This window comes from Cygnus olor, chromosome 3 (genome assembly GCF_009769625.2).
Source record: "Cygnus olor isolate bCygOlo1 chromosome 3, bCygOlo1.pri.v2, whole genome shotgun sequence".
Taxonomy (NCBI): domain Eukaryota; kingdom Metazoa; phylum Chordata; class Aves; order Anseriformes; family Anatidae; genus Cygnus; species Cygnus olor.
Window position 1 is genome coordinate 47,209,533 of NC_049171.1, and position 25,978 is coordinate 47,235,510.

At 41.3% G+C, this 25,978-nt stretch overlaps 1 long non-coding RNA gene across 1 annotated transcript; it reads right to left on the reverse strand.

Moving 5' to 3' along the window:
- Positions 1 to 9,660: 9,660 nt before the first annotated feature.
- Positions 9,661 to 18,969, reverse strand: LOC121067814. Its single transcript, XR_005818463.1, has 3 exons — positions 18,865 to 18,969; positions 10,628 to 11,058; positions 9,661 to 9,985 (listed from the first exon to the last, which is right to left on the reverse strand). It is a non-coding gene; the product is annotated as an uncharacterized LOC121067814 (long non-coding RNA).
- Positions 18,970 to 25,978: the final 7,009 nt, after the last annotated feature.

Here is a 25,978-nt window from a genome sequence, read left to right on the forward strand (position 1 = left end):
ACAGGGACAGTTCCTGCTGGGCATCCTCCCAAACTAAGGACAGTTCTCAGGATAACTCAAATGTTTCAGGTACAGAATTGTTACATTTTGTCCTCTAGATTCTTGCTATATGGAGGAAAAAAAAATCTTTCACTACCTTGCTTCTTCTAGTGTGATGTAGGCTACAGAAATTACTGAATTATTTAGTTATCATCATCTCTGTGCATGACCAAGATCAAGATCATTCTCTTCCTCCTCTGCCACTTGTCTATAAATAATGAAGACTGTTTAATACAAACCTCTGGGCTATGATCAGCCAGGATAGCTTAAGGAGTATGGTAAGATTTGTGCCTAACCTCTGTGGTCAGGTACTCAGCACTGTGTCAGGCTTGTGCCATTTGAGCACTTTTTTTCTCTTGCTGATCCAAGCAAGGTGTTGGTAGCACTGTTACTTGCTGTATTGCTCTGAGGCAGGGGAAGGACAGCATTAAGTCGTGTTGGCTGTTTTCCTGGAGATGTGCCTAAGTGAGCTGCAGAAAAGGCATAGGATCAGCTTGAGGGTACACAGCCCTGGGTGATGCTGGTGCACTTTATGAGTTGACATGAGAACTCAAAAACAGCAAACTGACACAAATCCTCCTCTGCATTGAGCCAGTAGTAACTAATCCTGATTGAGAATGGGGACACATTGTACCTTCTAAAAAGAGGCGATTTAAAGCTTAGGGTCTTTATAGCATCACATTGTGTCCTGTTTTTTTTTTGTTTGTTTGTTTGTTTTATGGTGTTCTTTAAAAAACAAACACAAGAAACAAGAGAGATAGGACTGGGATAGGCTTTCAGTGCACAACACAGCCAAAAGAAGACTGCTTCAGAAACTGTCAGGCTTCAATTTCCTATTTTCTCTAATATTAAATTAACCTCAGTTTTCTTAAATATACTCTACTCAATTTAAAAAAAATGTTGCTTGCATGTATCTTCCAGGCAAAGATCCAGCAGTAGGGCTGTGCTGGAAATAAGTACCATTGTTAAGACTGCGTGGTCCTTCACAGCTAGGCTCTCAAGATGCTCATAAAAATCTGGGACTCACTTTCATTATGATCAAGTGTGTGGATACATGCAAAGCACATTTGCATCACAGGGAGCAATGAATGGCAAACACATAATAACATTTGAAGCAGATGTACCACGCTGTAGCAAGGAACAGAGTCAGCTATGATTACTTAATGAACAGGCTGATAGTCCTTACTTGACACAAGTGATTCTTTATGCCTTAGAAAAAGTGACTTTAAAACTTTCTTTTTTAACTGCCATGGGATTTGAAATTTGTGCTTGTGCAGATCTCCAATGATTAAACAATGGACACATCAGTAATCGCATAAAAAGAAAGGAAATGAGTTTTGATCAAAAGAACCTGCTCTCTTATAGTGTTGTTGGTGGGAATGGCACAGTCCAACATGTGTCAACATCCAGCAGCTATCTTCTTTCCTTCTCTTCCTTTTTTCTTTCCAGAAAAGTGGATTTACCATACCAGATTACATCATTTTCACATACAGTGCACACATGTCTCTTCCAAAAATTATAAACACAGATGCAGAAAGATGATTTGCTTGGCTCTGGCCCCTGATAGTGACACCCATTCAACCACCAGCCGCAAAAGAGCTGTGTTGTAAAAGTGAGGTAGTGTGTGTGCCAAGAGGAGCTTTTTACACTGGGAAGCAGAACTGAAGTGATTCCAGGGTTCTCATTTCTTCATGTACTTTGTCTACTAAAGACTGCAGAAGGTCAGCATGGATGGTCTCCTTCTGGACAAACACCACTGACCAGATGGCCCAACCAGCCATCAGTTTCAATGGTTCTTGTGGCTTTCAGAAGCTTCTGTGTGCTTCATTAAAAAAAGAGGACAATTACAGCATTCCTGGGAGCATATAATACAGGTTTGTTGTTATTGTTGTTGTTGTTTCCGCTTCCTTACCCAATAGGTGTATGGGATGTTAAGAATGCTTCAAAATCAGATGATAATGGTTATATGCTTTTCTCAGAATCACAGAACGGCTGTGTTTGGAAGTGACCTCTGGAGGTCAGTTGGTCCAACCCCTGCTCAAGCAGGGCCGCCTAGAGCTACTTGCCCAGGACTATGTCCAGATGATTTTTGATTATCTCCAGGGATTGAGACCTAAAACTCCTCCAGGCAACCTCTGCCAGTGCTCCTTCACCCTAATAATAATAAAAAAATAATAAATAAATAAAAACAGTGTTCACTGAAGTTCAGAGGGAACCTCCTGTGTTTAAGCTTGTGCCCACTGCCTCTTGTTCTGTCACTGGGCACCACTTAACAGAGCCTGGCTCTGTCCTCTTTGCACCCTCCCTTCAGGTATTTGTTGCTGAGAGCCCACCTGAGCCTTCTCTTCTCTAAACAGTCCAAGCTCTCTCAGTCTTTCCTCATAGAAATTTTCCAGTCCCCACTTTAAGAGATGTCTTTAGCAGAAGCAGCGGTGTGCTGTTTGAGGCTTTGAGATTTCGCGTGTATCAATGATACAGGTAAAACTCCAGAAACCCGCTTTCTACTTCTGCTTGCTACTCAGTTATGTTTGGTTCTCACATAGCAAAAGTATAGAGCAAAAATCATGCCTACACCTTTCTCACAGAGATTTCATTTCTAACATGTTGCACCTTCTTATCAAATATATGATGTCTGAAGGAGAGTGCTTCATTGCTTTATTTACGGGGTTTAAAAATATCCGGCAGTGATGACAAAGAAAAGGTGACTGACTGCTGCAGTCATTTGATTTATGGTTACTACAACAGACCACTGTGTTTTGCCTGATAGAGGTTTTTTGGTGTTTTTTTTTTCTTCTTCTTTTGTTTTTTTTTTTCTTTTTCTTTTTCTTTTTTTTTTTTTACTTCCTATTCTGAGTAAAATAGTTTTGCAAGCTAACAGGAACAAATGGGCAGTTTTTTAAAAGTATTTAGGGACTTATCCAATGTCAGGGCAGTTAGGTGTCTAAGTGCACTTAAATATCTGGGCCAAAAGAACAGCAAAGCCAGCTAAACCAGCTAGTATGGCTATCACTGGGGATAGGTGGTGTCTCTGAGCGGCCTAGAATTAGCATAGCCTAAACCAGATTGAAAGCAGGGCCCGTCCTTTTAATAAGTGTTTGCCTAGTGACTCACATCATCGGGGCCCCCACCTCTAACTGAAGCTTCTTAGACTGAAGCTGCTGGGGTGCTATTACTAATAATAGTATCAGGAGCCATACCTCACAGGGGTAGATCTGTACCCGGCAGTAGCTGCAGTGTAATAGGGTGTAGCCAGCTCCAAAGGGGCTCTGGAACGGTTCCACCTCGATGATAGAGCTTGGGCTGCTCTCCATGGCTCTTTCAGATTGCATCTAAACACTCCTCCCTGGAACAAAGTCCTCAGGCACTTCTCCGCTTCAAAGCCTGCCTGGGATAATAGGAATGAACAAATGCTTTGTCGTGTATGTTGGAAGTAGGAAGGAAGATGCATGTCTCAAGTGTGAGGCTTCTTGTAAATAGATCTTCCCTGAATCTTTCAGCCATGCCTAGTCTTCCTGCAGCTGCTGTTCGGGCTATTCTTGCAGCAGCTGTCCTGACCTTAGCAGGTCTGTGGTTATTTTGGTGTTAGCTCACTTGGGACCCACGGTGCAATTCCACCTGCATAGTGACTAGATCTGCCAGAGTCATCCTGGCCTTGCTCTGCCAGAGCATGGAGCAGGGTAGGGACTCAAAGGCAACTGCATGGTATATGCACCCTGTAGTCTGCAAATTGCCATGGCTCTGGAAGATCAAAAACTGCTCTATACCATGCTAGAGAGGTTTCTTTCTCCCGGGGTCTGGTCTGGGGAGGCTCTTTAGATACACCTTCCCCTTTCTTCACTTCTTAGCCTAAGCGAGTGCAGAGGCTGCAATAAGAGATGTGTCAGGGGTTGGTAAAGGAAACAAAGTCAAAGTGAGTTTTCCTGACTGGCTTCCATGTCGAGAACGGCTCCCATGAAAGAAGAATAGAGTAAGGGTACCCCATTGCTTCTGCACCCCCCTGAAGCCGTGCTGGGAGTCCTGAGGAATGAGGAAAATGAGTCCCCCTGGTTCTCTCACTAACATCCATTTCTGTCATGTCAGGCAGCAGGTTAAGAGAAAAGTTTGCCAACAAAATTGGCAGCTTGTAAGAGGGAAGTGAGAAGTCTGAATTTGGGATACTGCCATCACAAGCCAAGCCACTGCACTTTCAGGGTGTAGCTGGGCTGCAGTGGGCAGCATAGAACAGGGGAGAAAGGAAACGCACAAGCAAGGAGGCTTTACAAAGAAGAAAACAAACAGACAATGAAAGGGTGTGTTCCTGAAATCCTTCAAAGGGTGTTAACTCTTTCATAACAAGACTAATGACTCCCCCTTTAGCTGGTAGTTTCCTCTGTTCCTCATTAAGGTTAATTCAGTGGGCCAGATTCATCCCAGGAGTCCTTTCATTGAAATCACTGGAGTGATATCACTGATAACCACCACAAAACAATGAGCCAAACACCCTGTATATGAAAAAAACAGTTGTGCTGAAACTTTTTGTGAAACTTTTGGCAGGTTATGGCCCTGCCAAACTCTCTGGCAACATTTTCTTGCTTGCATGAATGGAATAGAAACATGTCAAAAGTAATTTAGGAAACTGCACTTCAGCCTGAGGTCGGGCTTGCAATACGGTCCAGCAAAATCAGCCCTGTCAAAGAGCTGGGAATGGCTTGCTTCTGAGAATGGCTCAGACATAGCTCGTGGAAAGACTGGATGATGGGACTCCACAGGTGGGACCATACACGGTTGCATGCTGCTCCCTGGCCACTTTCTTTCCAGTGAAGGAGAAGGTGGGTGCCAGGACTGCAGCCATTTCCTCCTCCATGTCTGTGGTTTGAAGGCTCTGCTCCATCCATCTCTTCTGCAGGGGTTCAGACTGCAGGTGAGGGCACTGCTGATACCTCCCTGCCAGCATTGCTGCGTGTTGGCCAGCTCTCGGTGACATCCTGCTCAGCACGCAGGAGCTTTGCATCATCCTGACGAGGTGCTTGGGGGTGCTGCTGTGCCTTGGGGTGCGGCCCTCCATCTATTTTCTTTGGCAGCAAAACAGGCTTGTGAGAGTCCTGCTCTCCCCCACGCTTTATTTCCACCCTCCTAACCACGGCTTGCCACCCCCTCAGCTGTGCCAACACAAGTGCTTATGAAGCCACCCCGCTCAGCCAGGTTGCTGAAATGCCCTCCGGTGAACTGGGGCACAAGGAGGGAAAGGAGCTGAGGGAAATGGGCTGAGGGAAGCAGGTGCGAGTCGCTGCATAAAGCCTTGCTGCTGAGCAAAATGGCTGTGGAGTTGCACCCAAAAATACAAAGACAAAATAAAGGGTTTGGGCATTCACTCCACTGTGTTTCCACTCTGCAAGTCAGAGGTCTGAAGCAGAAGGCTTGCAGCACCCACCTTTCTGTGCTTTCATCTCTTATTCCAAGTCTTCCTTTCCTTTCCTCTCTCCAGAGTTATTGCTCTTGAAGCTAGGAGAATATCAAGCAGGACAGGGCATCATGAATGAAACATTGCCTGGCTGGGAGCTACAGCTGAGGCAAAGACAAAATTTAAAACCCTGGAGATATGCTATTGTTCATGAGTTCTAACAGGGCATTTATATCCAACTCCAATGCATCTGCTTTCTGTCTTTCCTGAGAAAGAGAGGCAAACAAGGAGGCTGAAGAAAGTCAGGGAAGGAGGGAAGGAGGGAGGGAGGGAGGGAGGGAAGGAAGGAAGGGAGGGAGGGAGGGAGCGAGGGAGGAAATATGCTTTTGAAGCAGCTTTTGAGTTCAGTACCAATTTTCAGATGGGAACACATCATCTCTTCTTGTTCTCTCAGCGGGTCATCCAAACATCACCAAGCGCCAGAGATCTGAAGTGGTGAATTATTTGGAGACTGAAATTTGTTTGGTGCTGATCTGTTTCTGATAGGGCTTTTATTGTTTTTCTTTGTATTTATTTTTAAGACTTTTCTTCCCCTAAAAAAAAAAAAAATCAAGTTCATCTGATAACTGTCCTGTAAAAGTGGGAGTGAATGTCTGGGAGGAGGAGGAGAAGAGCAAGCAAAGATTTTCTCTGCAGTCATGTCCTTGATTCCCAGTGGTCCTTGCAGTCTGAGGACTGAGAGTTAGTTCAAACTTTTCTGTCTGTCTGCTGACTCATGTCCTCTCCTGCAAGGAAGAGGCAGTGAGGGAAAGACTTTCTCTGAGAATGGGTTTATTTCTCAATGCTTCCACCATCTCAAGCCCACCGAGTTTTCCTAGTTCTTCACAAATTTTGTGATGTGCTACTGTTTCCTGGGTTGATGCTCCAGGACACCTGGGTTCCCAGTGCCCCTGGGCACTGGAGAAACAGCATTATTTTCCAGCTGAAAACCCTAAAAGAATCTCAGCAATGATTTCTTATTAAATTGAAGGATATACTAAAACATGTATGGCATATCATAAAACACCACAAAATGCTGTGACATGTAGTAGTGGAATGAGTAGGATTTTATTTCCCCTGGCTTTGAACTACCTTTCAGTTTCTGCAAAGCCCAGCTGTGCCCAGAGATACTGTTGATGCAGCTTGTTACAAAGGAAATATTCACTGACCACAGACTTGGATGAACACGTTCCACCATCACCAACCTTCCTAGTCTGAACTAGGCATTCATCCTTCAAGTCCAGAGGAAGGAAAAAGACACTGACAAATATTCTAAGCAAATGCTTTCATTTTAGAATATCTCCCAGGTTCTGGTGGGGGTTGTGGAGAGAAAAGTAGTTTTAATCACGAAAATCAGTTTATGCTGTTAGCATGGTAATCAAGTCAGAACAAAATTGTTGGCTTTTTTGCTTTAGAATTGAGTGACCACAGAGTGATCCAATCTGGAGTCACCACAAAACAGCTTAATCCACAATAACTGTGCCAGCCAGCTTCTCTGTGTAGGCATTTCTTACCAGTCTTGTCTGGCTTAGGAAAATTAAATGAGCTTAGCAAATGCATTGCATAACACATATTGATCATCCTGTTTTTAAGTGTCAGATAAACAAAGAGTATTCCAATGTTTAAAAATGAATGTATCTAGAGATAGTTTGATACCTCCAGGAAGGTTTCAGTTGGATCTTGTTAACACAAAAGCCTTCCCGGGTTTGATCACTGCCAGCTAACATGTTTTTCCCTGGCAATTTCTAGTTAATCAGGATTGTTTAAAATCTTGTTACCCACTATGTTACAAAAAATACCTTTCTCTTGGTGCAGAGAGCACTTCAAAGTAGTAGGCTGCATATTTCTGTCTTTGCTCAGTCATTTTTAACTAACCATTGCGTTCAGAAGTGCTTACTGGAGAAGATGAGATAGCAATCAGTTATATGCAACTTTAGGAAGTATGCAGTAATGTGAGCCTTCGTGAGACCGGACTTCATGTGCTATGAGGGGTTTGTTTGGTTTTTCAGTCCGTGGCTATGATGAGAAAAATGATATGGGCATTTTGTGATTTTACCATCAATAATTCCAGCCCTTTACACACTGCTTTGTCGTCATTTTAGACTGTGCAAAGTGAGTTGAAGTGGGTGTACCAATCAGACTGATAGTATTTTACTCCCACTCTGCAGGGACGATAGTGACTATGCATGGTTGCAGGTAATGGAGAATCACGGTCTCTGTTTTTCCACATAAAGGTCTAAATTCTGCCACTCCTACTCAGGCTGAAGTCCTAGTTTTGCAATACAGGAACTTCAGCAGAAACACCGTTGTAAGGGGTTCATGTTAGCCACCCCCGCCTTCAACCGCATCTTTCCAGGTATCAGCATGCTGCCCCTACGTTAGCAAGCTCATCTGGGTTTGAAAATACCCCCCCATTTCTGAAGGTTGTTTTTCTCCTCGGTGGTTGACGGAGGAGGCGGAGAGTGCACTGGGGGCGAGAGGAGGCACACGGAGGCAGGCAGGAGCTCCTTCCCTCCCGGTGCCTGGGTAGCTTGCCACGGCAGCCCAGAGCATTTCATCCCTACCCGACCTACGGGCAGCTCAAAGTCTTCAGGGAGTCTCATCGTGCACAATCCCGCCCATGTGGGTTTGTGCCACGGCAATGAAAAGTTGTTTAAAAATGGGCTTTGTTTCCCTTTTGCATTACTATCTCAGTGGTGGATCTTCTGACACTCTTGTTTACATTTCTTCTGATGACCTCGCCAGTGTCTCAGGAGTGTACCTTCTCAAAAGACATGCCCTTTCCCAGAAATTGCCATAGGCCTAACACCAAGGCTTGATACAGGGGGAGCTGCAGCAAGAAAGGAAGAACTTAATATATAGGAAACTAAACTAGATGATCTAACAGTTTCTCTAGTCCTTATTCAGACTCTATAGGTCCAATATGAGAATTTGCGAGTAAAGAGTTAATCCTCCAAACGCTTCCCCCACTGAAGCCTGTTGCTGAAGCCAATGGTATAGCTTGTGCATAAGAACTTCACACACATGGAGATTTAGATACTGACAGAGCAATGGCTTTTTACTAAAGAGTTGTTAGGATTTTGCTGTTATTTTCTATAAATTATTCTTTTATTCCTGGAAAGTCCATAACAATGATCCAAATTTTCACTCATACAGTCAAAATACTTCCCCACAGGCCAGGACTTCCAGTATACAAAGCACTTCTCAGACATCCATTAATCCTTAAAACAGCCTGTGAGGTAGGAAATTGTAAGTGTTATTATTCCCACTTCACAGGTGGGGACTCTGAGGCACTGAGATTATGTGATTTGCCACAGGCTACACAGCAAATCCATGCCAGACCCAGGATTAAAATTCAACAGCACCTGACATCTGGGCAAATACTCAAGCCCTGGTCTCTGCCGCCTCTAGAATACGCGTTTACTTGTGTACATGCCTATCTTAAACAGGTCTCCCAACGAGGACTCACAACCAGTTACTGTATGTCCCTGTGTAGTACAAGGGTGTTCGCACATACCAAGAATGTACAAATCTAAGCAAAGAACAGGCTAAAACATGTCAATTTGGAGAAATCTCCACAGAAGTCTAAAGGAAGATCTGCACAGCAAACTTTCAAAAGTTATATATTGCTAGTCAACTTCAAACAAAGCAGTAAAGTCTTGAGAATAGTATGTTTTGTGTTATGCCAACACACATACAGGATATTATTTAAATCGGTGTTTTCCTGTCCATTTGCTGAAGAAAATGCATAGACTGGTCTCTGTTCAAGAGCAGACAAAAATCCCAGTTTCTTTGTGCTAGGAAACACAGGCTTGATCCTTAAATTAAAAAGAAACACCATAAAATTTCATATAAGAAGTGAATCATCCTGAGCTCCATATTTTGTTTTGAAAGAGATAGATAAAATATACCTTTCATTGCTCATGTATCATGCAGGGTGTTTTTGTCTCTTTTCATACTACCGACTTCTCTTTGTCAGATCATTATGCAAAACCCTGATCACAGAAGTTTAATGTTTTTGTTTTTCCACAGTGGAAAGTACTTCTTTGCTGTAGTTGTCCTGTCAGTTCTTGCCAAAACATGTCATTGTTCATTTTCCATCTCAAAGAGGGTTATGAAAAGATTAATTTCTAACCTTGACAGAAAGAAAACCATTTTTATTTCTGTTTTCTTCACAGTTGTTGAGCTGTTTCTAATGAACACTGAAAAAGGCAGGAGATAAAAAAGTACGAAGACAGAAGGTTTTGAATCAAATTTCTTCGCTGGCACTGGCAGACCCTCCCTTTTGTCTTCTCACCATGCGCTGCATCAAGATTCTGTGGCCTAAGTTTGCATAACATCCTGTCAGACCCTTTCTCCTCTGTGATTTCTAACCTGAATCAGTACAGAACAGCTACTCATTGAACCACATCTTCAATAAGACTATGCACAATCCCTCGTTCCTCCAAGTTCTTCTTTCTGAGCACAGCCCTGTCTTCTTCAGTGTTGCTCACTCATTCTTACTCATCTGCTTCCTTTCATTGCAACCTTAGAGAGACCCATAAGGTAAAATATTAGAAGCAGAGTGAAAGATGAAGAGAGAAGGGAAGACTGAGATAATAAAAGATAAGAAGATCTTTCATGAAAAGAAAGTAAAATAATAACAATTTTAAGGCTTTAAATATATGTCCAAATATTCCTACACAACAATTTCTTTTATTTGCTTAAATAATTTTGCACTGCTGTGTGTATTCTGTCAAAAACAAAAAGTGCATTATGATAGTCAAATGTTAATATTCATTCAGATATTTCCTGCAGAGAGTATTGCAACACTGATAGGAAAATTAGTCTGCACTGCTAAAGCAAGCATGCCTAAAAGCCAGCAACAACTCACCTTTCCCCTTTAAAGCAGATTATCTATGTAATTAACCAAAATATCCTTCCCAATTCACAGAGCAAATACATTACTTGCTGCCTTCTTAAATATACATATTTTTTCTTTTATTTTCCTGACCAGTTACACAGAATGTACAACAGTACAACTATTCCAGTCACTTTGATTTATTCTCACTCCTTCTTTTCTTTCTCTTTTGTTCCCCCCCCCCCCCCCGCCCATCTCCCCTCTGCCCCCCATCCCACCCTCCTTTTTGCAGCTATTGAGCTATTGTTCATTTTTCTTATTATTTTTACCAGGGTGTTTCATCATGGTGTCCCATCCTTCTATATCGAGTGGTAAATTGCTGCCTCTGGAGATCCTTGTGAAGACCCATCACAATTCATTCATAACTGTAATGAAATTATTCTTCTTCTGCAAAGGTGCTCACTCAGTGGTTGCCCATGTTATACTTGGGTTTGGTTCAAAATGCAATATTTAAATTTGCTTCCTGAGCTTTTATCACTGAGCTGTGCAGTTCAAACCTAGCTCAGATATGAACTTCTCGTAATCAGGTAGATTGCCCATTGCCAAAGCAATGTGAGGCAGGAGAGCAGTAAGATACAGTCCAAGTTGCTCCAATTGAGCACGGGGAGATGAGTTGTTCTCCATAAACTTGGGAGCCAAGTAAGATCTCACTGATTCCCCAAAGTCCATTTTGCTTAAGAGCTGTATCAGCCTTTGACACCTGGAATGATAGCACATAGTAAGAGTCATTTTAGAGATAAACAATGCATATACTCGGACTGCAAGTACCAGAAATTAATATGCAACACCAGTTCCTGCTGGGACTCTTCTGTCTGGTCTTAGTCATACAGATCAGGGGTGAAATAGCAACGGTAATATTAGAAATATTGCTTAAAGTTCATTTTCTTTGCTCTCTTCATATAAAGATAAGAATGCCCATTATTTTTAAATCACTCATCTGCACTGGATAAATGTTACAGTTTGTGGGTGTGCCAATTAAAGTTAATTATTACTTGACTGATCTGACTTAGCATTAAAATGTCTGGTAGAACTGGCTCTGATCTTGCAAAGTGGACTTTTTCTTCTGTATTCCTGTGTGATAAGGAAGCTTGCTGCTTTGGGATCTGGATTTCCTGGTCATCCATAAAAAAAGACAAGATGCCTGATAAAATGTGAAAGTCATTCCATATAACAAAATTCAGCTGCATTAGGCCTGACCTCCATTTCCTTGGAAAGATGTAATTGGTGCAATTCATCCCCTTCATCTTAACAAGAGCTGTACAAATCTCAGCATTGCCCCAATCACTTTTCCTGCCTGAAGGAAAGAAATGGGAACTTTGGAGCCAGACCATCCTAAAAAGGTGTTGGAGAGAGCTGATATGAATCACGCTCCAACAAATGTTTCTTTCCTGTCATTGGCTATACAAGAAATTCACAGGGATTAGTTTAGGTTTAGACAGCAAAGCTTTAGATGCTGAAATTAGATCAGATAAATCCCATTCATTTTCATTCAATGGCAGACCATGACTTTTGGATCTGTGGTGGGTAGATTATCTGCATCAGAATACATCTTTCCCTTTCCAACTTACATGTGTGGTTTCAATTACAGCTTTCAAAAGTTCAGTTTTAGTTCTTTCAAGATTTTTTTTTTTCATTTGTTTTGATTTAGTCCGAAACTACATTTTTAGCTAGGCAATACAACAATAACAAGACAACAAAAATGTTTACTATTGACTGAAACTTTTCATTCAGCTTAGAAAAAGATGTTTTGCTTTCAGTTTGCTGATTTTTAGCTGCTCTTTGAATTTTCTTACCCTTTTAAAAATTAGCATTAAATGCAGACAAATTTTGAAACAAGCTAATGCCTCAATAAAAGATCAGAACATATTTCAGAAAAAGTTAAGATGAAATAATGCAAACTCAAGCAAAATTTGTGTCAAAGCTATCCATAAAATCATGCCAAATGACGTTTCAGATCTTCAGACATTTTGCATCTTGGAAAAATAAATCACTTGTAAGAAAAAAATGTTGCTCAGCCCTAGTTTTTTGATAACTTATTTCAAATCAACAGCCCTAAACAAAGCAGTTATTTCTCTAATGTGCCTCCAAGTATATAAAAATAGGCATCAAAGCCTGCATATATACAGAAGAGTAAATTAATAAATTTAATTGTCTTAGTAAGAAAAACAAAACAAAACAAAAAAAACCACCAAGGATTAAGATGGAAGTGGAAGGAAATTTTATTTTATTTCTGAAATAATTTAAGCATGTGCTCTGCTGCACTATAGTCTGTTAAACATTTTGTTAAATTACAACTCTGAACTTGGCAACTAAAATATGTGGAAACATATATTAGTAGTTATGTTTCTACTGAAGTAAAAATGGAAAAAATGCATGTTCCAAATGCATGCGTGCTGTCCATTCTTGACACTAGCATTGTTATTGTCTGGCAGGTAGATGGTGAAATGCGGAGGTGGGACCAGTCTACCAGCCATCAGGGTGCTGATGGTATTAGAGGCCCTTGAGAAGAGATGTTATTGTACTGGGGAACGTTTAAAATACAAACACCCACTCAATTCTTTATTTTGTATTCTGCATTGTGCTGTCCCCACCTTACCATTCATAGATCCTGTATTCCCTTTGCTCCTCACCTCCGCAGTTTTTTTTTTCTTCCTTTTGCCTGTCAGGAGGCTGTGGGTGGGGAGCCCTCAAGTACCTTTTCCTCTTTGTTTCTTTCATTCATTCATTCATTCATTCATTCATTCAGGACTCTGGGTTCCTTTCAAGTATTGCTCATAACAATTTCTAAAGATGCTGAGATCCAAATTTGTCTTCAGAATAAGCTCCATTAATTGCACAAAGTTCCTAGGAAGATACTGATTTTTGCCTCTAATTAACATGCATGAAATGAAACATAAAACAGAAGAAATGATCTAAGTTAGTAAGCAGAGTTATAATAACACCTCCTTAGAATGTCTGTGCTATTATGACATTTATTTCTTTAAAAAAATCTTCCTGTTCTGTTTCATTACCATTAACTACTCTACTTTGTACATATTAAAAAAAAAATAAAAATAAATAAATATATGTCATAGAATTGGCGGTGCTTCCAGAGACAGAAGAGAAAAGTGTAGGGCTGGGGAATGCTCTAAGCCCCAAACGCGAAAGAAAAACATACCTCATGGACCCTTTACATTGTCAAAGACCTCAAACACTGCCCTAAAGTTCTCGCTTAGCTAGTGGAATAAGAGTACAAAACAGCATTTCTTGGAGTGGGTGAACAACACATGGAGCAGGTGAATTACTCCCAGTGAGGCTCGGACATGTGGTGTGCAGGATCAGAGACTAGGGTGGGAGCCAGGTGTTCTCTTTTACTTACCCACTCAACAATTTTTACAACCATTTGAGTTCACGTTATACTATGCATATATATGTCATCATAGCTGGGGCTTATTAAAGAGGTAAAAAAAATAGCCATTTAGCACACTGCAATTCTGTGCCAAGAGATATTGTCACATGCTCTCCATATCGTAATCAGAGCTGCGCATCTTTCCCTTATGCTTGGCACAGCTTACTGATAATGAGATCATGGCAGATGGGAGTCTGGACATGATAACGCACTCGCTAGGAACTGAAGCTGCTGCTGGTAGTGTCATTTAAAATTTTTTAAAGAATCCTCAAAGTTGACCTTGAAAACTCCCTCATCTCATCCTACTCTGATTACTAGTAGCGTTATGAACATGGCATTCCTGAGAAACTGTAGAAACTATGCTAGAAGTGGACCCAGAGCAGAGCCATCTAATTGCAGCAACACATCACAGTAGAGTGTAGCATAAGAATAACAATGAATATTTGTCTGGAAACACATTGGGTTTACCGGCAAAAAGGCCTCAAACCCAAGGAGAGAGTACATCTCAATTACACAGCTGCCCTTGCTGACTCCTGGAATGATAGGAAGTTGGTTGAAGCCCTGGACTGATAGAGCCTAGATAAGGTAGCCCTGCCTGCCACGTGGTGAAACCTGATAGCCAGCTTCAGTTAGGTCATCAGAGAAAATGGTTTCAGTGATGGATCTTGAGGACACGCACTGCAATATAAGAGGTATCTACATCTTTTTTTTTTTTCCTCAGAAGAAAAAGTAACCCACTCAGAAAACAATTACTGAATTACTGTCAAAACACTGTAGGAGGGAATATTACATCAGCAGGGAGCGTTAACGCAGCCGTTTACAATAGCTCACATTCTGACTTCTCTTCCACTTATTGTCAAGTACAAAGGGATGGTCAGGAACTGTGTAGAATAAGAACCAACCAAACAGTACATGAACAAAAGAAGGAAATGGTGCAGATGCAGTCACTCATTCACTTCTGTGCCAGTATCTCTTCACTACCACCCAGATGCGAGGACATACAGCTTTCTTGGTCAAAGGCGCTTTGCCCCATAGCTAGGCTGGCCTGTACATAAACCCTCAGCAGACATGGAAGGATGGCAGCTCCGTATCATCCTTAAAAGGAGCTGTTTTGTTGCATACTATGCCTGTATTTTGTGGTGCCGTTCCCCTTTGAGTCCAACCTTGTGTCTTTTACTTTTTATTTCCCGCCTGATAATTGTCTTCCTATTTCCTTCCGAAGCTCATTATCTATTTACATGCTGAGAGCCTGATTTCTCAGGGCCCACGAATTCCCCACGTCCCACCAGGCATATCTCATTTATATCCACATTATTCCATTACCCAGCCTGGCAAGGGAAAACTGGCAGGATCACATGGATACAAGCTGTGGGGCATGACAGAGGGGTAGGAGTTGGAATAGGTGTGGTGACAATCCATCCCAGAGCTCTAGGGAGCCAATAGAGACATGATACTCCTTTTACTACCTGTAGAAAAGATGACTTCAAATAATATTCATGTTTTCCTATCCACTGAAACAGGATTTTTATCTCCGAGAACAACTGAAAGACATTGTGCTTGCTCTTAACAAGAAATAAGTGTCATTTCTTGGCAAATGAGGGAAAAAGAGTTGTTATCTAAAAGACAAGCAACTGACAGAGATGGTGGAAGAAGAGCTGTTAGTAATGCTGAACTAGAAAAATACATGTAGGGTATAAAATAGGTCATGTCAAACAGTTTCCTCAGGATCAAAGGTTCAAACCATTTCCTCAAAGGCCCTTTTAATGTGTAATGATCAGGAGTGAGTGCTTCCATGCTGGCCAGGACGCATGATAAGGTATGGCTTCAAGGAAACTCTTTGCAATTTCATGGAAAGATAAAGTAAAAAGCAAGGTCCTGTCTTAAAATAACAGGAAAATACCCCTTATGAAACCCTGCCAGATTTATCCATCTAAGGAAAGAATGAGTTGGAATTCAGTCACACTACTGAAGAGTTTGGAAAAGCTAGATTTGGGTGAGTTCATGCTTATCCATTCTTAAAACACGTTGCCTGAAATCATAATCAGGGCTATACACATGTATCTATATATGCACCTATGCAATTGCTTTTAAAATGCCTCTTCTGTAAAATACGGCTGTAGTGTATGCCTAGAGACGTGGTGACTGGTGGTGACTCAGCTAGCTCATGCGGATAGTTAAGACATTTCTCTAAGGTACATTAGGAAAGTTTCCAAATCTGTTGTTTTCTCACCCTCAAAGAGAGTTAAGACATAAAATACGATTTTGTAAACAAAGAGATTTCCAGTGTACCAATGATGTGGCTGTATTGCACAATTAAGAGACATGTTTAGGAGTAACAGACTTGAACGCCAAGGGACTCTAGGCTAAAAATCCTTGCCTGCAATTCTTAATAGACCTTTCTCCTCCAGAAGACAACCACCAGTGACTGCAGAGCAGTTCACGCGAGGCCACTGGCTGCTAGTCACTGCACATTAGGTATCCCTTCATGATATTTGCTCTACAGAGGTTTGTGCTTCTAGCCGTGGAGATCTCTGTCTTGATTTGAAGTGCTATCTGAGATGCAGTACTGATACATTAGCTCTGGGAAGGGTAGTTGTGAAGATACGGCAGCAAGTCTTCATCTTCCTGAGTAGAACACAGGACTTTCAGCAACTGCAAATACACCTGGATACTCCTGCCACACTTTAGTAACTCTTTCGCCCAAACAGGCTTAAACAAGGACAGCACCCGTGTGCCTCTAAACCAGCGTGGCTTCTGCCAGCAAAGCTCTGGAAGCAGAGCAAACAGGCAAGCTTCACAACAAAGCAAGCGTGCGTGGTGGGCTCTGGGGTCTCTCCCATTCCCAGGGGAAATAACAGCAGAGCACCTGAACCCTGAGCCAGAACGGAGGCCAAGAACCCGTGAGCCCTGCTATTTCCATCCACAAGAAAGCAGTTGTGCTATGTGCTCAGCATGTGCCAAAGTGCTCTGCTTTCCTGCAGCCCCAGCACGCCACTGAGCTCACTGCTAACACAGAGAAGGAGGGTACTGCTGCTTGTCAGTGCAGAGCAAGCTCTAAAGGTAGAACATCTGCCACTTTTCCTGAAGGTTTCGGACCTTTTCCCTATTAGTAATGCCCCATGCAATGGTAGCTTGCCAAACAAATTACAGAAATTTCAGGCTTAATAAATACCACAAGAGTTACAAGTTCAAGAGTTTGATTCTGTTTTAGTTTTGCATGCTACAACATGAAATTAATCTACTAGTGCATCTTCAAGTGCTTTCCAAATAATTCTGTTTGTTACACACTTCTCTATGTTTACAGAAAAAAAAAAAAAACATTATTTCTCTAGGTGCTCCTCTTTCTATAGCCCTCAGTTATTGTCTTATAGTGGGTTTTGAAACTGTGAGAAACAATTTGCATTGACTTCACAGCTATAATTTATAAGGAACATAATGAGTCATTGTCACAGGCTGTTTGCCTTTGTTCTCTTCTACTTCCTTCTTTCTAAAGGGAATTTTCTTAGAAAAAAAAAATATATTCATTTTGATAAATAGCTTCAGGACTCTTTAAAAAAAAAAAAAAAAAGAGCATTTCTGAAAAGTGGTGTGAGTCAAATACAAAGTTTGACCAAAGAACAAACATGTGAGACAACGTGTTTTATTTATTGCTAAAACTTAAAAGAAGATTTGCATAAAGACTATTATTCATTCCTTACAAACATAGCCACCCATATGCTCATACTCTTACCTCTGTTGCCTAACGATAGCCTGGCTATTGCAGCAGTGAAAGTAGCAGAAAACTCTAGCTCAAAGAAATGTTTGCACTTTGCAACACTTAGGGTTTGGCCAGTCAATCGGATTGAAGGGCAGGTTTAATAAGCAATTTTATCTCCCTGAAATAAGACTCTCTTTCACTTGAAGATTTCTGATCTCATTTTCCAACATAAACATTACTGAGTGGGGAGGAATAGTATGTTCTGTCTGGTTTTGAATCTCTTTGAAAAACAAGAAGGTAAGATAAAATGTGGACAACTAGGGCCATAATGTTTGTAACCCAATAATTATTTAAATTGCTTAAAGCCCATAAAGTGACATGTAAAAACACACCCAGCACAAATACCTTTTGCTCCTTTCTAATTCCACACAGGGACAAGTGATTTTATTTCCCTCTCTCCCTCAGGCTTTCATAAAACCCTGCTTTTGCCCTGGTTGCAGGTGTGCAGTGACAGGCAGGGTGGCTCCATGGGCTCCCCAGCGGCTCTCACCTTGCTGAGCAGAAGACCCTGTTCTGCTTTCATGGCCTACAGAGTGGGCCTTTCATAAACCCCTTCTAAATAAGTGATACCCATTGGCAATAGCTGCCAGTCACCTTCTACTGACAACTTCCATAGACACAGGAGTCAAACTCTGCTTAGGTTTCTGTATTCAATACAATATTTCAAGTGTTTTAAAAAAAATGGGACTTTGCTATACCTAGTCAGAGGCTGAGCCAGTGTCACTGAGCTGGCCTTCCTACAGATTTTGGTATGGGCAGAAATAAATTCTTGCAACTTGGTTCAGAAAAGCATCTAAGTGCTGTTAGATTTAGGTAGCCCCTTACAATTATCACTTGTGTTTTAATGATCTTGCCTGAATGGGGTCTTACAGACTAACATGTCATGCAGGGGAGATGTTGCCTTCTGTTCTAATTCTAATGTGAGTGGTTGTACAAAAATACATATATTTATATAAGTACACTCACATACATACAAAAATCATGAGTTTATGATAAGCTGATGCTGACTATCTGACTAAGATGACACTAGGGTGAATCACTACTGCATCAAATTTGCTCAAGGTCAGACATATTTTCTGTTTTCTTTTTCCTTTCTTAATATGGCTTTTTTTCAAGGTGACCCGTTTAAAATATGAAAAACAAACAAACAAGAAGTGTCTTTGAAAATGGTTGTAGCTTATTTGCATAAGTAAATCTTTTGGAGGAAAAGAATACACATGCTATATTTTGTCTGGTGGCATCTATTTATCTCTTTTCTTTACTTTTTTCCAACCACATTTAGGATTCAACTTTCTCGTGTGAAACCAGTGAGATTGCTTTTCTGTTGCAGACATCACACAAATGACCTGTCAGATACTCACTGTGTGACTCACATGTCATAATGTAGAGAGATCAAAAGCATTCAGCCTGGAAAAAGTGGAAGAAAAGGTCTTCACACTCAGGATTTCCTCACGTAAGTCAGGAGCAGCTCTGTGAAAATCAGAAGAGTTAAGTGTGTATAAAACAGGATAGGGCCTCATGTCAGCAGCTGAAAGGTTAGAAAGTATGAATTGTTGAGATGATGTGATATTTTTAATTAAGGAAAAAGAAAGAAAGAAGAAAGAAAGAAGAAAGAAAGAAGAAAGAAAGAAGAAAGAAAGAAGAAAGAAAGAAAGAAAGAAAGAAAGAAAGAAAGAAAGAAAGAAAGAAAGAAAGAAAGAAAGAAAAAGAAAATGCAAATACTCCCCAGCAAAACAATCAGAGAAACATCCTGAAAATAGATGTGTCTCAAGCAGCTAGCACTGAGGTAAAATCAGCACATCACTGTATGAGATCAGAATCAAGCCCAGAAAACTCAGAATAAAAATGTCTTTCAAATAACACTGCTAAGAAGTTTTCCAGATAGCTGATACCATTTACTGTTACGTTTCCAGCAGTCTCCTTGAAAACATGCTCATAATCAGTTGCACAGAGGCCACGAATGCCCTGCAGTTAAGCCAGTCCTGCACCCACAGCTGAAATCGATGAGGACATTTGGCAAGACACCAAAACTGTTTCCTGCCTTCTCCAGTACAAAAGTAACTGATAAGTCTCTTTCATTTGGAAAGCTGCTGTTGTCCCATGCACCCAGGGACCTTATCAAACCCCCAGGCTCTGCCCTTACTGGTGCCTGCTGGTGGGAGGCAGGGTGGAAGAGGTGGGAAGAGGCAGCAAGCCTCTGCTTGGTGCACATCAGCCAAGGGCTCCTGGCTGGGCAAAGCAAGTGGCTGGAGCAGAGGCCTGCCTCTGCCCATGGGGAGAGAAGAGCCAGTCAGTTCACTGCATGCATGGGGCCACCTCATTGATCATCTGCTTAATGGTTTCCAGATAGAAAAAAAGACCTGTAGCTGCAGCAGAGAGGTGCTGCAGACCGGCTCTGGGGACTGGCTCTCCCCCATCAGTATGTACTACTATAGCCCAGCATAGGTTGTCCCCTTGTTGCTGGCACCCTGACATATCACTCCAACAATTAATGTGCCTTGCATCAGGGTTGCACCCCATGGGGAGGAGAAACATTGGCTTTTCATCTCTAATAGTGACAAAATCCGGCATTGTGTGTGAAATTACATCACTGTGCAAAATGCAATGATCTAGCAGGTAATATCCTAATACTACCCTTGTACCATGACTTCAAAATACATGCTACTGAATTACAACATGCAGACACTACTGTGCTATGGAGGTACCTGCAAAATTAGTCTTGTCCCTGCACATTTGTGCTTCCACCACCCACCCATCTCCTTCCCCAGCCTGCAGTTGCTGATACTGGGATTTCTTCTGATAGTAACAGCAGGAGACATTAAAATTGCACTGCCTGACAGGAAGCCCTGCCTGAATTAAGCACAACAAGGCCAGTGTGAGGAGCAGAACCCTTTGGCCTTTTGTAGAACAAGTACTGCTCCTGAAGAATTCCTTTATGAAATATATTCTTTTCAACAGACTTATTTCCTGTAGATATTTTCTTGGACCCAGGATAGAATTTCTTTTAGGATCAGAGAAAAAATGAAACAAGCAAGTAGCCAGGGATCTGTGAACTTTGCTGCAATCTGGAAAGCACTACTTAACATGTCTAACATGCCCCATGCAGGACAGGAAATTTGAAAATCGTGGTCTCCCTCACCTCAGGGGAATGCCATGACTTCCAGACTCCTGGCCCTTAGTATCCTCCCTCTCTCAAATTTTGAAATTTAAATATCATAATCCCAAGAGCAGGAAATTCTAGGGAAATGCAAGAGCAATGAACATTTCAGCTAAAAAAAAAAATAAAATAAAATTGTACCTATCTCTATCAATGTTTCTTAATTTTCAGAACAAGTACAGGTTTGTGTGTCTGGGAGCTCAATTCGTAGCTTTGCACTAAAAACGCCTAAACCATGATGTAACCATAATAGCACTAGCACAAATATTCTGAGTTTACTTTGGTATCAGTGCAGAAGTTTTCAAGTTTAAGAAGAGTTAGACAACCAAATGAATGAAAATGATCCCCTTTTTCTTCTCAGCCATCTCTAATTTTTTGTTCTGGTCCCTGCTCATCACGTATTTTCTTACTCTTTTTACCAGGCTTTATTTAAATAGGCTGGTGCCATCCAGGCAAGCCCCAGCTCTGTGATCCTGCAAGGTGCTGAGCATTCTTCTTTTGATCCAGCAGAAACCAGAAAAATTCACTTCCCTTCAGGTCTTTGGGACTATCTTTGCACGGAAATGTATGTTTTAGCTCCTTGTGGGATTAGAGCCAGCAGGGCAGCACTTTGCAAGGCATGAATCATTTTTATATCTTGGTTATTAGCATTGACAGTTTGGGCAACATTCTGTACACTAAAGCACAAAACCGTGATAATCTGTACTGCCCACAAAGTACTGAAAGTAGTTGTATACCAATATGGAGAAAAAGGTTGCGTTAAATTCTACCTTCTGCTTTGCTGATTTTTCATCAGAGTGATAATTCAATGACTACATTTTTAAGCCTGAGGATTTAACTTGCAAATGTACACTGTCGTCAATGAGCTCTCTTAAAAATATTGACAGAATTATTTTTTAACTGAAACTGTCTACAAGGAAAAAAAAAGGATAATAATTGCTGACAGATTTCTTAAGGCTTTTGTTCTCAAATTTTTATTTAATTTGTTGAAGCTGTTAAAATGTATTTCTGCTTAAGACTCCTGAGACAAATCAAAATACACAAGGATAAGGAGAGTGCTTAACTCAGACTGATATCGTTTTTGAATTTTCTATGCTACCTATTGCATTAGGTCTGTAAAGCCTTATGCAAGTGAATAATTTTGCATAGTTAAGTAGTCCTTGCTAAGCTAATTTTTATCAATTGCATACAATCCAACAGACCACTGAAATCCGTAATGCTTATGAATTTGCATATATCTTTGCAACTCTAGGGCTTTTTGTTTTCTTTCAGACAGACTCAAAGTTGTAAAAGGCAAAAAAGAATAAAAATATTAAAGAGAAAGCAAGTCAAGGGAGAAATATTTATATATATATATATGTATATATTCATGTAAAACCAAAAAGAAACTGAAAGACAACTGCTGAGTTGACATAAATAGAAGATTAGGCTGTATTTCAGTAACTCCACCAGCCATGGAGCATATCAGCCAAATCCTGAGCTCTGATCTTACTCAAGAGACTGTTCCCTAGTAAAACTATAATAGCATTAGAGTTAGAAATCTCAAATACTGTAAAAGTAACAGAATTCCAGAGCAGTAATAAGTGAGGGAATTCCAGACAGTAGGACAAGTAGCCTAGGGGCCAGAAAGGGCTTTGGCAGATTCTGGTCTTAACTATGTGAGCTTTTTACATACACAATTCCAGGACTTCACTTACTTCACAGCTAGCCTGGTGCAAATGAGATCAGACTAAAGTATGCCTCTGATTTCCCTCATAAAATTACCATAGACTACAATGTGAGGATAATCCCCCACCCCAAAACTTAATGCAATTCCCATTCATGAGGGAATCATAAAAATGTAAAAGGTATTGGGCATTTAAACTTCTTTAACATGGCAAAATAACAGCTTAGGAAATGTATTTTGTCCCACTGGGAAAAGGAGTGAAAAAGGTTTTTGCCAAAGTTCGTTAGGACATGAGGTCAGCTGAGATAATTAGAGTCCCAGAAGTATCATGTGATTCTTAGTCATAACCAACCCGGTTTGAAACTCAAAATGCACAGTGAAAAGCAGCTTCAAAATTATTTAAGGCATTTAGAAAGTGAAATGCTGCATTTTCTACTTCAGTGAACATTTTAACAGTTGCAGAAGAAAATACTTCCAGCTCACTGCCTGTTTGGGATGCAGCTCGGACTTCGGCAAGAAGCACTTTATGGCCCATGGGAAATACTCGTCATTGCTGCCTCACCAGGAGTTCTTCAATCAACCTTCAGCAAAGCCATGCACCGGTACAGTTTTCTGTGAAGTCAGTAACAGCAGTTAACACCTCCACATGCTTAGGGAAAAGCTGCAGTTCCACAAGAGATGATATAAAAATACTTTGTGACCAACCAAAATGTAGCCTCTTTGAAGAACTTGTTGAAAGCTTTTCTTAGTACCAGATTAGGTGTTAGGAGCTTGATGAGTGACGGCACGTGGTGTCTTATTATTATTTGGTGAAATAGGTTTCCTTCCAACCACCTCAAAGAAGCTGACAATTTCCCCCATACTGGTTCACTAGCTGCCAATTAATTTAAACATTAAACTCTAGGCACTCATAAAGGTCAATGCATTGCAATTGTATTGGAAGTCTACAGGCTCGAGTAAAGTGATTGTATAACATAAAGAGACTGTCTGAAGCAAGAACTGGAGATGGCCAAAATCCTTCTCTTTCAAGAGTTACACTGGAATGAGTTACCTATTTATGTGACTGTTGACTCAGTCAATATTTAAAAGTGCATGATGTTAAGACATTTCAATAATAGCAGTGTTAAGAGTAGGCATGTTTAATATAGTATCACTTAGATTTAACTAGAAATGGGGTCCCCATTGTTCCAGATGTTATACAAAGAGAAAGTGACAGATAATCACTGTATTGAAAAGCTTGAGACTACAGCTAAAACAAACACAGAGTGCAAACAATCATGTAAAAATAATAATGAGTTTTGAGGAAGACGGGGAAACGCAGAGTCTACTGTCCTCATCCCTAAGGGTGTCTTCTGTCATGTTCTTGTGTCATACTCCAGGTTCCAGGAATCCTAGGGGCCAAAGAAGGGTGATGGTGTTTATAGAACGGTTGCAAAAAAAATGGTTCTTATGATAGGGGACTTATGGAGCATCGTGACAAAATAAGGAGATTGTTTACTCAGTATAAATGCACTTGTTGAAGTTGCTGAACAATAGCTTGAACTGTGACTCAAGTCAGACCTCAGGAGACATTTTGTCCCCTTTATATCACAGGCAGGATGAAGGAAAAGTATGGTGAACAATTGTTGAGCGAGCCATCCTGAGAATGGACCTAGGATACAGTATTATCAGTGGATTATATCAAAGGAACAGAAAGATGAAGGGGTGATGCCTTTGAATTTAACTTGAGCAATTTGGGAGCTACCACTTTAAAGCATTTTCTCCATTCTGCGTTTACTCTAGGAAAACAGGATTAGGAGTGGAAGACAGTGGCCAAGGAGAGATGTGCACTGGCACCTCCAGCCCCAAAGTCTGGGCAGCTCTGGGTGACAGTCCTAGAGGAATTCCTGGGAACACAACTAATGCACCTGGTAGGCTTTGATGTAATGGTCCATCCATAACTCTGCGTCTGGTCTCAGTCTGAAGTATCTAGTGCTAAGCCTTGCTAGAACAATCTCATCCTTAACCCTGCCTATCAGGTGAAGAAAACTCCAGCAGAGTGTCTGGTGCTGAGCTCTCCATGTCTGCAGAGTGGTGCAAGTGGTTACTGCAGTGGGAAGACCTGCCCTGAAGGACCTCAGCACCTACCTGTGCCACGAGATTGTTGAGAGTGTGGACCATGGCCAAGACCTGTGACACAATGGACGAAGTCCGGAGTCCCAGCAGATGCCAAAGTGTGCTTTTGGGAAGCACCTGGCAGCAGGAAGGGATCTGGTGCCCTGACGGGTATCAGTACACAGGCACACAGAAAATGCTGGGTCCATTCCACAATGATGAGGGTTTGTGAAGGGGAGAGAAAATACAGAGAAAAGGAGAAAGGGTTGAAAAGGAGAAGATGAGGAGTACAGAGAGATGCTGAAAGGAAGAGTTTCAGAAGGGGAGGGCAGGACAAGCAGCCAGTTGGCATAAGGCAAAGGAGGGCTGTGCAAAGGGGTGTCCCGAGGCTTTGACTTCATCTGTTGCTGTTTTCACCAGTCTCAAAGAATTTCTCTCACCTCCTCATGCTGAGATGCTGAGGCAAGAGGAAATCACCTTGCTGTTCCTCATGTCTCAATCATTGCAATATCTCCCCTACAGAGCTCTGGCTCTGACATGCTGCTTGTGCAGAATGGATCCTATTATATCTGGGAACTGTTTTTACTCCCTTCCTTGAAGTAACTGCTGTCCGGGGTGCAGAAGCTCAACATTTCAGTGGCTTTGATGTGGTCACACAGGCAGACTGGGAGAAACTTTTTAAGTGTTTTGACTGACTTCAATGGAGACAGTAATAAAAATTGGTTTATTGTGTATAGGAGCATCATGGATTTCAGGTCTGTTTCCCCTATCACTAGCATCATCAGCAGTTCTCCAAGATTCACAAGGTGGGATCAAGCAAGTGGCTGGTCTTGACTTGGGCTCTCTGCATGGGTGAGCACTGGTGGACCTTCGTGCTCTCCTGGCTCTCCTCAGCTGGGCTTGAGGAGCTCTAGATTTCAATTAGGGCTGCAGCTGCAAAGTTCTGATCTGAATCCAAATTTCCCAAAGCAGTGCTCAGATGATTTAGTTCCTTGTCGAAAAGAGCCAGCACTGAATTTTAAAACTGAAATCAGAGCCAAACTTCCTCAAAGTCTGGGAATGTTCTGATATAGTGGGCTTGCTTGGAGCCCATCTCTAATGTTAGCCATATATACAAAGGGCCTAAGTCTACTTTAATTTCCGTTCACTTGACGTGAGAGCAGGTTGGAGAATTCTCTTGCAATACAAGTTTGTTGGAAAAGGATGATAGAGTCAGCCTGTTCTTCTCCTGATTATCTACAGATTGAAAGGAAAAATGCTATACAAATGTAGTTTAAAACAGAAATAGTTCTCTCCCCAAAAATGTTTCTAATAGTTTTCATTCTTATTGTTTCTAAACAGTTTTATGCTCTTACCTTTTTCACAATGCATCATTTCGTCATGACATACAAGCATTCTGGCATATCGTGCAATTATAAGTATTATTATTGAGGACATATCATCATGTCATGATCATAAGTGATATGTTCCATTTCATTCCCTTTATTTTGTGTGGCAGCACTGCTTAATATGAACTAATACGTCTCATCCTCTTTTCCAGCTCAATATACAGCTTGTG